A 16423-nucleotide genomic window follows, 5' to 3' on the forward strand; every position below is an offset into this window, starting at 1 on the left:
TTTGCTTTAGCCGATGAAATATAAGCAGACATGATGTGTGCCACTATCAAGCAGAGACTTCAAGAGCCATCACGAGGTTCTGCCATGTTTCATACCTTTATGTGACAAGCAGTGTCTGAGATAGGGCTATTTCTTCAGCCTAGGTTCCAGATCAAAGAAGAGGGGAGGCAGAGCTGCAGCCAACTCCCAGCAATGTAAACGAGCAATAAACCTTTGTTGTCATAAGTTACCTGGGTTGCTGTTGTTGACTTGAGGCATTTGTTACTGCAGCATCGTGTAGCCTATACTGACTGATACTGTTACCCAACAAATAAATAACAGAGCGGCTTTAAGCCTTAGTGCTGATTCCTTGACCTGCTTTTTTTTCCCCACAACATACCACACTGAACAAAACCTATTTCAGCTATAATGAGGTACAGAGAGAATGACATCCAACACTAGAGCAGAGAGGCCATGGCTTTTAATATTTTTAGTTAGTTTGTATTCCAAAACCAATTAGAAAGGCTTTACGGATTACTCACACCATGGATCATTTGTATTGTGGGACTAATTAACGGTACAATTCCTCAAGCACGGCCTAGCCCAAAGGTTTAGGCTTTCCATAAACTTGTATTTCATACTCTGCAGAAGGCATATCTTATACAGCACCAAACCTAATGTTTTGTTTAAAATCAAAGATAAAAACTAAACAAAACAAAAACTCCCGAAATTCAGAGGGCATCAAACAAAAAATAAGACAGAATGACAGAAAGGCAGAAAGAAAAAAGAAAAAAAAAAACCCACTCCAGACATTCCACATAATTGTAAACATCAATTAGGCGTATAAATTTACTTCATTATTGCTAGTTAACGAGTTTTCAAATAAGCTGAGAACATTCTGGTGATGTCTTTACTTAACACTGTAATTTCACAAACTGTCAAGAATGAAGAACTCCACTGGGGTAAATGAAGATATGCTTGAATTTTCTTAATTGCCACCTTGCTAAGGCTGCGAGCTCATTGTTTAGTTGTGTGACAAATGGTTCTCAGCACTGTCAGGCGGGCGCAGGGGAGACTGGGTTGCTACACAACGTGCCCATCTCATTACTGTGTTCCTGACAGCCCAGGCTGGGAAAGAAAACAAAACTTGTTTCAGGAGCAGAGTTGCAAAGGCTAGTGTGGCAGCTACTGACAAAATGAGGCGCTCTCCTTTTTATTAGAATGTTAGCTCTCCTGGGACCTGGTCGTCCTCCCTGGGAGAAGTGTTGGCTGCAGGGCAAAGACCCAACGCCCTACACTGGTCCCCTGCATCAGCCCCTAATAAGTGCCTGGGACAAGATGTGTTCTCAAGAAACACTTGCTGCATGCGTGAAGGGGTGAATGAGTGAATGAACATCTCTGCCCTACCCTACCTTATCAGCCCCTTCCTTTTTACTCCCCACTTTCTAGAAGACAGACTGAATAAAGCAATCGCCTGATGATACTACAGTACTCCAGTTTGACCCTCCGAGGCTGGGTCCCTCTACCTCCACCTCACACTAGTCACCGCCTCCGCTCCACGTCCCATTCACTCTCTTGTGCCCAATTCCCTGTCCCACCAGTTCTGAACTCTTCTAAGGCATGAGCCTGCAGCTGAGTCAACTTTCAATCCTTCTCAGAGCTTCACAGAGCACATTGCTCTTAGCAGGTGTTCTATGTGTTTTAATTAACAAAATACTGTTTTATATTCTTAATGGGTTGTGTCTCAGAAACATTTGCTTCTTAGAAGAGGAATGGGATAAGAATAGAAAATGATGAACACGTAAGAATGAATTGCTGAAGGAGAGATTTCAGATTTAGAGGTAGGAGAAACACTTCTTGGAATCTTACCTTATAAATAAATGGTTTCGAGTCCTGGTTCGCAGACTGGCTTTATGTATGGTGTGCATTCTCAGTGGGGGTGACATTGTCACCAAGAGGGTGAAAATTGGTTCTCGGGGAGGGGTGAACAAATTCTCAAGTATTACAATGGTTTGTGGTGCTCCAAAGGGCCACGGTACATAAACAGATACACGGTATGTCTGTGGTGTTAACATTTCATGTCGGGGGGTGGGGGGTGGGGGAGGGGGCCTGTATTATATATTTCCCCTTCCCCATACTTTTTGGGGAAAGGGAGATGACAATGGAAAAAAGGTTGGGAAACGCTTGTTAATGAGGATATTTTCTCAGCTTAAAGAAAAACGGGAGTGTATGTCATCGCATCTCTGTATGTTTCTGCATAGAGTAGACAGATAAGATCGTCTCTGTGATTTTGCTAACGGCTTTTTAAGAGACTCTTACACTTTAATTTTGAGATTTTCCTTTCTTAGCAAATTAAACACACGATAACTCTGTCAGTATCTAGGTTAAAAATATGCTTCTGGTTATTAAAATCAAGTCTGAGAATCATGATCTTGAACAATGGCCAACTCAATCCATGTGTAAAATTAGTCCTGTCAAATATTAAACGAAGTGACCACTCTTAGAGCATAGGAGACAGAGGTCTCAGTCCGGGACAGGACTCCAGAAGGAGATCACTTTTCCGAAAGATCCAGTGCGGGGGCTGAGTTAATCAGGCTCTCAGTTCATAGTAACTGATCACCATCCATGCTGTTTGGTTGATTCATCACGTTCACCCCCTCTCCAGGCCTGTGTCCCTCTCCTCCAACGTTCCAGTGTGTTACATGTGTACTCTGTTTGTATTACATATTATTGCAAAGTATGCATTGTTTTTCTGGTGTTATCTTTCTTATCATGTTTTACTCTACTTTTGCTCTGTTTTTAAGATCTGTGTTGCTCTGAGGCTTTCTCTGCTGCATCATCCTCCCAGGTTTGCGGCCATCATGGTATGTCTGCCACTGTTCTAGAAGCACACACCCAGGTGTCTCCAGCTCCCCAGTACCCCAAATATCTTGGCGATGAACCTCCCCATGCATGTCCCCTTAAGGACCTGGGTCAGAGTTCCCTGGGCTGTGTCCCACGTAGGGGATTTCTTTCTTCATCCTGGAGATGCAGGAACCACTTGGAAAAAATTTGTACCTCAAATTTCGTAATTATATGAGATTTCTGCTCTTTAACAATATTTTATACTTCTGAAATATTCCACTTGATTTTATATATATATATATTTTTAATGCACTGTTGAATTCAGTTAGTTAATATATTTTTATACCTGTGTTCATAAATGAAATGTGCCTATAATTTTTGTACATTTTTCCTGGATTCATCTTTATATTTGGAGTTAAGAATACATTCATTAGCTCCATAAAATGAGCAAGTTAGATATTAACCCCCCCCACTTTTTTTTCTTAAACAACTTATAGAAGTTAGAAATCAACTGTTTCTTGAAAGTTTGCTGAAGGAGGGATTGCAGATGCAAAGGCAGGGGAAGTACTTGAACCCTTACTGCCTGAAGAAGTGGTTTCAAGTCCTGGTTCACAGACCTATAAAGACATCTGGACCTGGGATTATTGTAGAAGATAATCTTTGTCTACCACTTAAAAATAATTGTTGGACTATTCGAGACATCTTTTTGAGCCAATTTTCTAGGAATTTGTCCATTTCAATTACTTGTACAAAAGCAATAGCATATAGTTGTTGACAATCCTTAGTATTTTTATAACTGTTAGCTTTATCTATGATTTTTTGTATTATATATTTCTTTTTATTTCTTTTTTTTTTTTTTTTAAAGGCAGAGTCCCACTCTGTCACCCTGGCTAGAGTGCTGTAGTGTCAGCCTAGCTCACAGCAACCTCAAATTTCTGGGCTCAAGTGGTCCTCCTGCCTCAGCCTCCCAAGTAGCTGGGATTACAGGCATGTGCCACCATGCCCAGAAAATTTTTTCTATATACTTTTAGTTGTCCATATAATTTCTTTCTATTTTTTTAGTAGAGATGGGGTCTCACTTTTGCTCAGACTGGTCTCAAACTCCTGACCTCAAGTGATCCACCCGCCTCGGCCTCCCAGAGTGCTAGGATTACAGGCGTGAGCCACCTCACCCGGCCTGTATTATATATTTCTTAATAGCTTTGAGAAAAAAATTTACTTGTTTTAAGCTTAAATTCAATAATTTTAGTAGATTTACAGAGTGGTGCAACCATCATCCAATGCACTGTTAGAAGATCCCAACTTGGGGTGGAGGGTGCTGTCTGTTCACTCCTGGTATCACACCCAGCCCTGGGCAGCCACTAGTCCACTTTTTGCATCTACAGATTTGTTTTTCTAGATTTCATTCTGTATTTTGTTTGCTTATTTGCATTAATCCTTTCAAAGAATCAACTTTTAATTTTCTCTCTCTTTTTTTTTCTCTAACTTATTTTAAAAGAGTTTTCCATCCATCCCCTGATGACGGTGCCCAGTGACAGGAGCAGGACTAATGGGACAGGCCTGCATTTCCTTTGATAATCACTTCGGCTTTGCCTGGGCGCAGAGTCTGCTCAGCCTCCTCTCTTTGTCACCTGTGCTCCTTTGTCAACAGAAACTTTAACATTCCCTGGGCGAGTTGCCCCAAATCCTGGTTTCCCCCAGATGTTGGAGTTTCAGCTTCTACAAAGGCCAACCCTAAAACATACACAGGACAAAGGATCCCAGTTTCTGTCCTAGACACCCAAGTCCCTAAACTTGTGTGGTATCCCTAAATTTAAATTTACACCTTTTGGATTCATATGTGCTTAGGAAAAATAAAAAAGAAAGAAAACATGAAGTGGCTATTCAATGCTCACAGGATAGATGCTCTTTCTGGCCGAACCAATTTCTGATCGCTAAGGAACAAGAAGACTCCCAACATCATCTCTGAAGTAAAAAACCAGAGGACATTTAAAGGACTAGAAGAAATTTTGAAGTCCTGTGTCTTATCCTGCTTGGCAAACATGTGCCCACGATTGCCCACATTCCCCTGCGTAGGCTAACTATGGCTTGGGCAGTACAGAAGTTTCTCTAATCTTTGTGATCTGTACCCTTACCAATCACTGGGAACGGAGAGGGAGCCAATACCGAGAACTTAAAGTTTGCCAGGCACCCTACGGAATTTTGTCTGTGTGTACCCATGGTAGGAGTGCAGACATCTCTTCAACAGAATGCGTTTGTTTTCTGTAGGTACAATACAGCCAGAAGTGCAATTGCTGGATCATATGGTAGTCTTATCTTTAATTTTTTGAGAAAGCTCCATACTGTTTTCTATAATGCCTGGCCTTTGAGGTTTGACACTGTTGTTCTAATTTTAGAAATGAGGCAACTGAGAAAAGTGAGATGACTTGTCCAGGCCCATTATATACCAGTCACTTGTCACTTTGTGATTACGTAGGATCACTCAGATGATGTCAGAGCCAGAAATAAACATATCTGGTTCTGATTCCATCACTGAAAAACTCATACTCTCTCTGCCCCACTGTGCCTAAAACGTTAGGCTGGAAGGGCCTTTGGAGCTTATCAGTGAAGCATTCTCCAAATGTCAGTCAGTCACTCAAATGCATTCAAACACCATCTCCACAAATTTTAACATGTCCATGTAACACCTCACTGATATGACTTATTTTTATATGTAAATTAATTTATAATTTTTAATAAAATATGTTTATATTTTTAAAAAGCTTTGTATCACTACCATAAATGAAAAAAGTCAGTATCATATGCCACAAACAGGAAGCATATTATTCAACTATTTTCACAATAATCCTGTTGCTAAACCACCCCCGGGCTCAGTGGCTTCTAACGAGGAGGGTTTGTTCTCGTGGGCACAGGTCTGCAGGTTGACTTGGTTGGCTAATGGAGCTGGGCTTAGCTGGCCGGGCTTCAGGTGGCAGTCTGCGGACGTGTCACATTCTGGGGCCTAGAACTAAGGGACAGAGGCTGCCTGTGGTTTAAGCTGGCACCGCATCATGTCTACCTGCATTCCATTGGCCAAGTCACCCGACCAATCCCAACATCAGTGGTGTCGGGAAAGCTATTTCGCTCATGGCTCATGGAAGTGGGAGAGGGAGGAGGGAGTGAATATTTGCTAAACAGTAATCTAACCTACCCCATGGAAGAAAGGGATGATCAACACAATGAAAACAAAAAGAGTAAAATTTTAGTTAGCCACCACAGCCTGCAGAAACAGGGTTTCCAAATAAAATACAGGATACTTAGTTAAATTTGAATTTCAGATAAGCAACCAATAATTTTTGAGTAGAAGTATGTCCAAATATTGCACGGAACATACCCTAAAAATGATTTGTCGTTTATCTGGAACTAAAATTGAACTGCGCATCCTGTATTTTCATTTGCTAAATCTAGCAACTCTATACGAAAAGATTTTAGTCCAAACCTGCTTTTTCTTATTTTTAAATTTTTAATAGTGAGATTAGCAAGCGTTACAGATATTCCAGCATTCAATTGAGACTTTTTACTCAATGTAGAAACTATGGAAACGAGAGTTGAATATAAGGGAATAACTTTCTCATGATGCAATTCAATACCATTTTTTATTTTTTTAAATTATGTGTCCATCAGCACATCAATGCCATTTAGAGTCCTTTCATTGTATCTTATAAATCATCACACATTCATCTGAGATCATCATGCATAATCTCACAGAGAAACTTTTCTCCTGCTTGTCCCACCTTCTAGTAAAATTCATCCTGCAGAAGAAGCTGAAGCCCAGGGATCACGTGAGCAGCTCACCCAACCCCACACAGCCAGGGGCTGAGACCCACTTCAGTTTGGGAGGCCGCGCAAAACTCTGAATTCTGTCCCTTGAGAAAAATAGGAACAGTTGCATGCATTTTTCTCTTTAGGATATTTGTTTATAATTCCAGAAAGTTCTAAAGGTCAAGCTTATCATTGTGATTTCAAGTTTAAAAAGTGTGGCAAATGAGATGTGGTTCTTCAGTAACTTATGGCAGTCACAATTCACTTTTATAATATATGAGCTTTGCTCATCCCCAACCCTGATATACTAGAGCTATGTGGAGATAAATACTTTCCAACTTCCCCCAGATGCTTGAGATAAATGGCTAGATGTGGAGTAGTTATTAATTAAAAGTCACGTACTGTGGGCATCTTTTTGATGATTCTAAAACTGCTAATCACCTGCTCTGTCTACTGTGGTCGTTCTGTGGGCCTGTGGGATTGAGTTGCTCAGGTATTTAATGAGAAAATGCCAAGACTGGGTTTAATTTACTTGAAGGCTGCCTCCCCCCACCTCACACACAGAGAAGTGCAATTTCAGTGCAACGGAGAACATTAAGAGTGTCTTAAATCCTTTGAAATCCTCTTCAATTGAATCATATGCTCGAGGGAAGGGCCCCAGAAAATTAAATAGAAACAATCTGCTTACTTGGAGGAAGAGTCTTTGTTCGGGTACTGCTGATGATCTGGGAGGCCTCCTTGCTTGTTCAGATTTTTCAAAGTCTGGAGAGATCCTGTCTCTTCTTCCCTCTCTGCCTCCTCCTCTTCCATGGAGCCTTCCTGCATCTCACCAGCCTCCAGAGCTGAATTCTGAATTTACAGCCCTTACTCTTTGTCCCATTTCTTTGGTGATAAACTGAACCTGGCCATATGATGTCACCAACATTGTGTGTACGTGTGGTGGGTGAAGGAGGGCAGGTGTATGGAGGTGTGACACTGCTATAGACTGAAAGTCCTAATCGTTATCTCTGCTTATCTTCATGTCTCTGGAGTTGGCAAACTGTTTTCTCTTCAACAGCCACTATCTTGGTATCACAACCAAGGTAACTAACTACTCTCCTGTCCTTGGAACACTGTTCCCCATCTCTTTCGTATCTGGCTGGCTTCTCATGCTAAAGAGCCAGCTCCAACTCGAGCTTCAGGAAGACATCTTTGATCCTCACACCTGAGCTCTGCAACCCTCTGTGATAAACTCATGACCCTGCCAACTACCTACTCCAGGAATCCCATAACCTTTTTTATAAACGGCCAGAGAGTAAATATTTCCAGCTGTGCAGGTCACATAAGGTCTCTGTCACAACCACTCAGCTGTGCCACTGTGGCTTAAAAGCAGCCATAGGCGTGACTGTGTTCCAATAAAACTTTATTGATGGACACTGAAATTTGAATTTCATATCATTTTCATGTACCATGAAATATTCTTCTTCTTTTGATTTTTTTCCCCTGACCATTTAAAAATGTGAAGGCCATTCTTAGCTGAAAACTATATAAAAACGGGTGGCAGGCTGGATTTGGTCTTTGGGCTTCACCATAGTTTGTTGATCTCTGACCTAAGCGTTTGTTTGTTTACTTGACTTTTTAAAATCTTACCACAGTAAAAGCTTCCCTTGAAGACCTCCCATCTTGGCACATCTGGGAGCTAGCAGGGTGCCCGGCTTGTGTGGTAGAGGTTAACCTTGCTAATTGGTGACCACCTGCTCTGCCCACTGTGGTCCTCACGTGGGCCAGTGGGATGGACGCCTCAGGTGTTTCATGAGAAAATGCTTTAGCTGCATGTAAGTCACATGCAGCTCTCTTTGTCCCCCACCACACCCAGACAGGAAAAAGCACGATATCAATGCAACCTGAGAATATTAAAAGGGGCTTTGAATCCTTTAACACCTTCTGCGATTGAATTGTGTGCTCAAGAAAAGGGCCCCACGCGGTGGCTCACGCCTGTAATCCTAGCACTCTGGGAGGCCGAGGTGGGTGGATCACTCGAGGTCAGGAGTTCGAGACCAGCCTGAGCAAGAGCGAGACCCCGTCTCTACTAAAAATAGAAAGACATTATATGGACAACTAAAAATCTATATAGAAAAAATTAGCCGGGCATAGTGGCGCATGTCTGTAGTCCCAGCTACTCGGGAGGCTGAGGCAGTAGGATCGCTTAAGCCAAGGAGTCTGAGGTTGCTGTGAGCTAGACTGACGCCACTGCACTCACTCTAGCCTGGGCAACAAAGTGAGACTCTGTCTCAACAAAAAAAAAAAAGAAAGAAAGAAAAGGGCCCCAGACACAATGCTGTAAGTGGAAATATTCTACTTATTTCCTTCTGTCCTTAGTTCAACAGATCTGCTCACCTGGATAACCCTTCCTGTTTGGTGAAAATCTTTCCAGGCTTGGATAATTCCTTTCTCTTCTCCTCCATGAAGCCTTCTGAGGCCCATGGGTGTTTTTATATAAGTTGTACCCTCTGCTTGGTGTTTTCTTCTTTGTGGCTCATTCCTTCTCATTTTTTTGGTCTCAGCTTCAGTGTCACCTCCTCAGAGAGGCTTTCTCTGACCACTCTGACAACATAGACACCCATTCCCATTCTGTACTTCAGTACCGGTCTTTTCCCTTTCACATACAATCATGGCTTGCAACTCCTTATCTATTTATGTGTTTGATTTTTATCTTCACAGTCTTGCACAGTTCCTAACACATAGTAGGTGCTCAATAAATATTTGTGGAATGAATGAACAAGAAGTTGGCTTCTCAAATCACATTGCCTATGTTTAAATTCCAGCAGCCCACTTTCTAACTTGTTGGGAAATTTAGTTGCCAAGCTTTGTTATTTTTTTTTCATCTGTAAAATGCAAATAACCTAACTTCATAATATTGTTATAAGTATAAAATGAGAACAGCTTAGTACAGTATCTAGTAGGTAGTAAGAACACTAGCAATACCTATCTTTCCATCTATCCACCCATCTGTGTATCAATCTATCATCTGTCCCTCTACCTAGCTCTCATGTGATCCAGCATATCTATCATCTATAAATCATAATCATCACTGAATTCATTGTCATCTCTTGAATGAATCAATTCATATCAGAGATAATCTTACTAATGGTTTTAAATCCATTTCTTTGTCTTTGGCTACAGCATGCTCGAGACTTCTAACATCACTTTATTCTGCCTAAAAACCAGAACCAACCAACCACATCATCAGACAGATTTCTCACGTTTCCAACTTCTCACCCTGCAATTGCCCTTGGCTTGTATGTATGAACATGCATCTACTCCTGGATGGCTACTTCAGTAGGAAGAGTGAATTCTGAGCTACTATGTCATCCATGGGTATTTTACACAACATGAGGAATATCAGTTAGTCATAGCTTGTGGATGCTGACTAGTTGTTTATTTATTTAAACAACAACAAAAAAGAATCTCTGCTTTAACTTTCAGCGCTGGTTGGTCTCCGTCAAACCGAGACTCTTGCTAATGAAAGCAAGACTCTCTCGTCTACCGCTACAGAAAGGTACAAGGAGTTAATTGTTGCAATTATCCACTGAGTGGACTTGGACTGTGAATCCCTTAAAGGATGAATTGCTAATTGCTGCTAAATGGAGATTAGATTACACTCTCTGTGTTTTCAAAATGAACCGGAGTTTAGCAGACCTGAAAGAACTGTCTGAGTCAAACTAAAGGGCAGAGAGGATATCATCAGAGTTTGATGAACACACACACATGAACATAAACTCAGAACTTGTTTGAAATTCTTTTTTCAATACTTGCTTCCCAAGATATATAAGACAGTATATGTTATATTAGACCGTAATTTTTTCCTGTTCCAAATAATTGGTTAAAAAAATCAATGCATTTTGAAAATTAAACATGAACTATAGAAACTACAGGTATAACTTTAATATTAATGCTGCAGGATAATATGTTTGAATGGTTACCTTACATTGACATGGCCCTTTTTTCTTTGAAGGGTTTATTATGGTTTTTCAAACTTTCCATGATTGGCAGCAATTGTAGTGCTGGATTAAAGCAATGTTTTTAAGCAAAGAATTTAAAAATCCCAATATCTTTACATGACTGACTGTGTTCTTCTTTTGTTTGACTTTGGTTTAAGTATACACTGCACGTGTATCCTAAGGGCAAGCACTGTATCTTGACATTGCTCTAGCTTTCACTGCCCCTAGCACAGTGTCTAGTACAAAGTGGACTCAATTAATAGTACATGAATGAATAAATGAACGAACAAATGAACATCACACAACAACGTAAATTCAATAGTATGCTACTCGATATAAGAACTAACGTTAATCTCTTAGGAGTTGTGTCTCTAGAGTCTACATAGAAATAGGTTTTCCCTCCCTGAAAATTTCTGTTCAATAATGTTCAGCTATGAAGCTGGCCACTGAGGACCTAAAAGATACTTGGAAGTACAACCGCCGGCTTCATGTCAGGATTCACTCTATTGGTATTGCCTTTTTATACCTTTATGTGGATTAAAAGGAAGCAAAACAGATCGGGGATGTTGGTCCCTAAATGCCCTTTAAAAAAAAAAAAAGAAGAAGGAATGTCTACAGGCAAGGTAGTTTAAAGCACTGTGTGCAAACAAGAAATCACGAGAAAGAAAAACATCCTCCGTTACATGCAATGAAACAGGACTTGAACCTACTTGAACAAGAGGTTCTGCTGTCATTGTCTAGGACCCACCTAAGAGGTTTGCATTTTAAAGGAGGAATATTGTGGTAGGATCAGTAATGGCTCCCAAAGACATAAGGTTCTAATCCCTGCAACCTGTAAATATTAATTTATGTCGGAAAGGGTCTTTGCAGATAGGCTTAAGTTAAGGATCTTGAGATGGGGAGATTATCCTTGATAAACTGCGTGGGCCCTAAATGTAATCACAATAACCATTATAAGAAGGCAGAAGAGAGATTTCAGACAGAAGAGGAGAAGGCAACATGACCACGGAGGCAGAGATTGGAACGATGTGACCTCAAGCCAAGAAATGCCATCAGCCACAAGAAACTGCAAGAGACAAGAACAAATTCTTCCTTAGAGCCTCTGGAGGGAGGATGGCCCTGTGAACACCTTGATTTTGGCCCAGTGAAACTGACTTTGTACTTCTGACCTCCAGAACTGTAAGAGAATAAATTTCTGTTGTTTTAAACTGACAACAAAGTTTGTTGTGATGTGTTAAAGCAGCCCCAGGGAACTAATACAAATATAAAATTTTGTTTTTACTCACATAGGAACCCAAATCCTGATATATTCTATAAATTCTCATTACTAATGCATGATGGTTTTGTTCGCTGGAAATGCAGAATCTTCTGGCCCCAATGTTAGGATCAGAATTTGCAATTTAACAAGATCCCAGGTAACTCATATGCGCTTTCAAGTTTGAGAATCACTGTTCTAAAGGACTCTGCAGCCTTTTGGTGAGAAGCTGCTTCTCACTTATCCAAAGGTTTAAGGTCACCATCTGGGGCAGGGTTAAGTGTTACATTAATAGGCTGGTGAGGGCTCTGTGACTGCATGAGAAAGGGGCTCCCACTGCAGCTAAAATTACTCTCTCCAACTGGAACCCCAACACACCTTCGGCCTTGAGAAGGAATGTATAAGCAGCAACTATCTTGGAGCTGCATCAGGTGAGAACAAGATTCCTTAAGGTGGTGCTCAAAGGCCTAAAAATGACCCTAATATTTACATTTATTCTAAGAATTAACAGAAAAACAATTCTGATAGAGCCATCCCTAGAGAAATGAGTTCCTGGGTGCACATTATATGGGTGAAACATTGACAACAATGTTGCAGGAACACAAGCTTTAAAGGTGACTGGAGTGACCAGATGACCTTTACCTTCTTTTTTAGCAGAAAGCTTATGTCATTCTTAAACACCATCTAAGGGCATATTTATACCTTTAACAACAGTTGTTTTTTTCTTTAAACAAAGCAAACAAACTGAATTACTGCATCTATAGCCAAGAAAGAACTCATTAAACAGTTTGGACAGATTCCAAAGCTGTGCAAGACTGTTTTCTGACCTATAGAAGAATCCAGCAGAGGAAATTTACCTGTCAACTCCAGCTTTAATAGGCAACAGCAAAATTCTGGAGTCAACAACACAATCTATAAATGTGTGTGGCAGCTAATTTTTAATTGGCACTTTCTCTTGCACCTGCCATAGGAGTTTCACACATTTATCAACATATTGAAAATGCTTACTGAGTATTTGCAATGTCGTTCTTTTCACATGTGACCAACACTGCTCAAATTAGTGTCCGTCTAAACACTCACAGATAATCGGAGTAGAGAAAAGATCATTTTACAGTTGGCTAGCTGGAAGGGCTTGGGGTTAGTTCCAACTCTTTCATTCTAAAAATGAAAAAGCAGGTAGGAAGTGAGAAGACTAGAAGGGAGGCACCCAAGGTTAGCAGGCTGATGTCTATGCCTCCCGTTTCAACTTTTAATAGTACGGGAGGTTTCTAGGATGATAGGACATCCTGGCAGAGATGCAAGACATAAGCAGAGACACGATGGGGAAAAGAGATGAAGAAGTTATGACAAGACTATGAATCTCCTGTACTGGATTGAACAGAGTCCCCCAAATTTCATGTTAACCTGGAATCTCAGGATAAGATTTGTTTCCTTACTTGGAAATAGGTCCTTTCAGATGTAATTGGTTAAGTTGAGATCATACTGGATCAGGGTGGGCCCTAAATCCAGTGATTGCTGTCCTTATAAGAACGCCATGTGGGGACACACACTCACACAGGAGAGAAGACTATATGAAGACAGAGGCAGAAATTTGAGTGACGCTGCTACAAGCCAAAGAACGCCAAGGATTTCTAGCAACATGAAGGTTCCTCCTCTAGAGTTTTCAGAGGAGTCATGGCCCTGCCAACACCTTGCTTTTGGACTCATGGCCTCCGTAATTGTGAGAGAATAAATTTCTTTTGTTTTAAGCCACCCAGTTTGTGTTAATTTGTGACAGCAGCCTTAGGAAATGAATATACATCCATTCCAATTTATAATGAAAAATGATGCTAATGTGGCAAACAGCTTATATTTATGGGGTACTTACTATAAGCCAGGTGCTATGCTATGTCCTTTTACACCTGTGGTCCCCAATCCCCAGGCTGTGGCCTGGTACCATTCTGTTAGGAACCGGCTGCGCATCACTGTCTGAGCTCTGCCACCGCCCCCACCACCCCACCACCTGTAGTCCATGGAAAAATTGTCTCCCATGAAACTTAGAAACCAGGCTGCACAGCAGGAGGTGAGCAGTAGGCTAGTGAGCTAAGCTTCATCTGTATTAATAGCTGCTCCCCATAGCTCGCATCACCACCTAAGCTTCGCCTCTCCCCACCCCCACCCCATCCACAGAAAAATTGTCTTCCACGAAACCAGTCCCTGGTGCCAAAAGGTTTGGGGACCACTGCTTTACAAGGATTGTTCCATTTAACCCACCTAACAATCCTGTAGGTTTCATTATTATGCTATTCTACGCTCGCTTGCCTAAGGAACCACAACAAGTGATTCAGCCAGAGTTTGAAGACTTGTAACTCTGAATAGGGTTCATCCTCTCCACAACCATACTCAGCTGTCTCCCAGGCATGACGGCCAAACTCACTGCTCATGGAGCCAACTGTGCCCTCTCTCTGCTTTACTACCTCTTCCTACTCTTTCAAGGGGAATCCAGAACTTTCAGGCAAATGACCAAGTATTCAACTGCTTCAGCAGCAGAAAGAAAATGTTAAAAGCCCTTTTAAGCTGGGAATTACTGTAATCAACCACCAGACCTCAGTGGTAAGGTCACCGGTAACTGATGCCATCTTATTATCTAAGACTCAATAGCTCTGATTGAATTGTATCATTACTGAGGGAAGATACAGAGACAGAACATGCGAGACAATATTCTTTTTCAGGTGGGAGCATGTTTAAGTTCACCTTGAGGAAGAGGAATCATATTTTCAGCTCTGTTTTAAATCTAATGAAATCATGGCCATTTTACACGTGAGGAAACTGAGGACTAGAAATGAGAAGGGTCTTAGCCAATATTAGAGGCAAGTTAACTAAAGATTTGGGGTTAGAATCCAGGTTTTCTGACCGCTAGTCTAATGTTCATTATATACAGCCCTCCATCCACCCATCCACTCTTTTTTTGGTCTGGTTGTCTATCCATCTAATCCTTCCATTCACTTACCCACCCACCCATCCATTCATCCAAGCACCTATCCACCTGTGCACACATCCATCCATCCATCCACACCGATGACTTCAGGTAATAAGATTAACAAATCTTAGAGCAGAAAGGACTTTTAATAACTTTACTGTGATATCGGTGCTCACATGTATGAGCTCATTTAATATTTACAACAAACATGGACCTAGTACTCTCATCAACTCCACTTTGATTAAGGAAACTGAGGCACAGAAACATTAAGTATTGGTGTGCTAGTCATAGCAAAGGAAGCACATTTAAGATCTAAACCATCTATTGTTTGAATTTCATTTGTTCCATGATTTTGTTTTTATTTCCATATTTTGGGTGCTACCCAGTCATTCAGTGCCTCTGCCTGTCTGAGATATTCCTCATGGCAGACAACATAGGATATGGTAGAAAAAGCCCCTGAGAGAGCTCAGAGATGGGGCTTTGAGTGGTGGCTCTTCTATTTACCTTACTGCTTGTGTGGCCCCAGGCAAGTTATTCAATCATCAATTTTTAAGCCAGAAGAGACTTCTCCAGTGATCTGTATCAATATCCCCTCTACAGATCAAAACGAAAAGATCCAAAGGGGCTCAGATGTGTTCAAGGTCACACAATTAATTAGTGCCATAACTCATTCACTTTAAAATAAGTCTTACTCCCCCTAAACACAGATTAAAAATGTTTGAACCTTGTTATCTAGTTTCCTTTACTCCGGGGTCAGGTTGCTTGGATTCAAATCCCCACTCTTCCTCTTACGAGGCATATAACCCAGGGCAAATGACCTCTCTGTGTTTCAGTCTCAATTATAAAATAGGATAAAATAATAATATCTATCTCATTATGATTTTGAAAAGATGAAATAAAGTAATGAGTAGTTTGGATCATACTTGACACTATATTAGTATTATAGGTTTGAATTACATCTTCTGTCTTCCTTTATGTGGCTTTTGATAAAGCAAAAGCCTTAAAGAATTAATTTTTTCAAAATGGGTCACTAAATAAGAAAAATAATCTTAACTTCACTTATCATTTATTTATTCATTAACCAAATATTTACTGAATTCCTATTATCTGTAGGCATTGTTCTAGGTTTTGGGACATCACAGAAACAAAATACACTGAACTCCCTTAAGTTCTTGTAGGGTTAGAGGACAAAAATGAAATAATGAATAAGTAAATTATACACATGTTAGAAGATGCTAAGTGCTATAGAGAAAAATAAAGTAAAGAAGAAGGTAAGGAAGGATAAAGGAAACTGGGCAGGAGTTGACATTTGAAATAGGGTGGCCAAGGAAGGTGACATTTAAGGAATATTTGAGGAACAGGAGGGAGTTATCCAGGTAGATATCTGGGTAAAGGGTGTCCAACAAAGGGAGGAACAAGTGCAAAGCCCAGTAGTGTGCCTGGCATGCCAACGGACTAGCAAGGAGTGCAATGTGGTTGGCACGGGATGGGCATAGGAGAGAGTTGTGGGCAATGAGATCAGAAAAGCAACAGGAGCCAGACCATGAAGAGCTTTTATCAGCCATTGAGGGCCCTTGGTTTTTTACTTTGCATGTGTTAAGAAAC

This window comes from Eulemur rufifrons, chromosome 7, assembly GCF_041146395.1.
Source record: "Eulemur rufifrons isolate Redbay chromosome 7, OSU_ERuf_1, whole genome shotgun sequence".
Classification (NCBI taxonomy): Eukaryota; Metazoa; Chordata; class Mammalia; order Primates; family Lemuridae; genus Eulemur; species Eulemur rufifrons.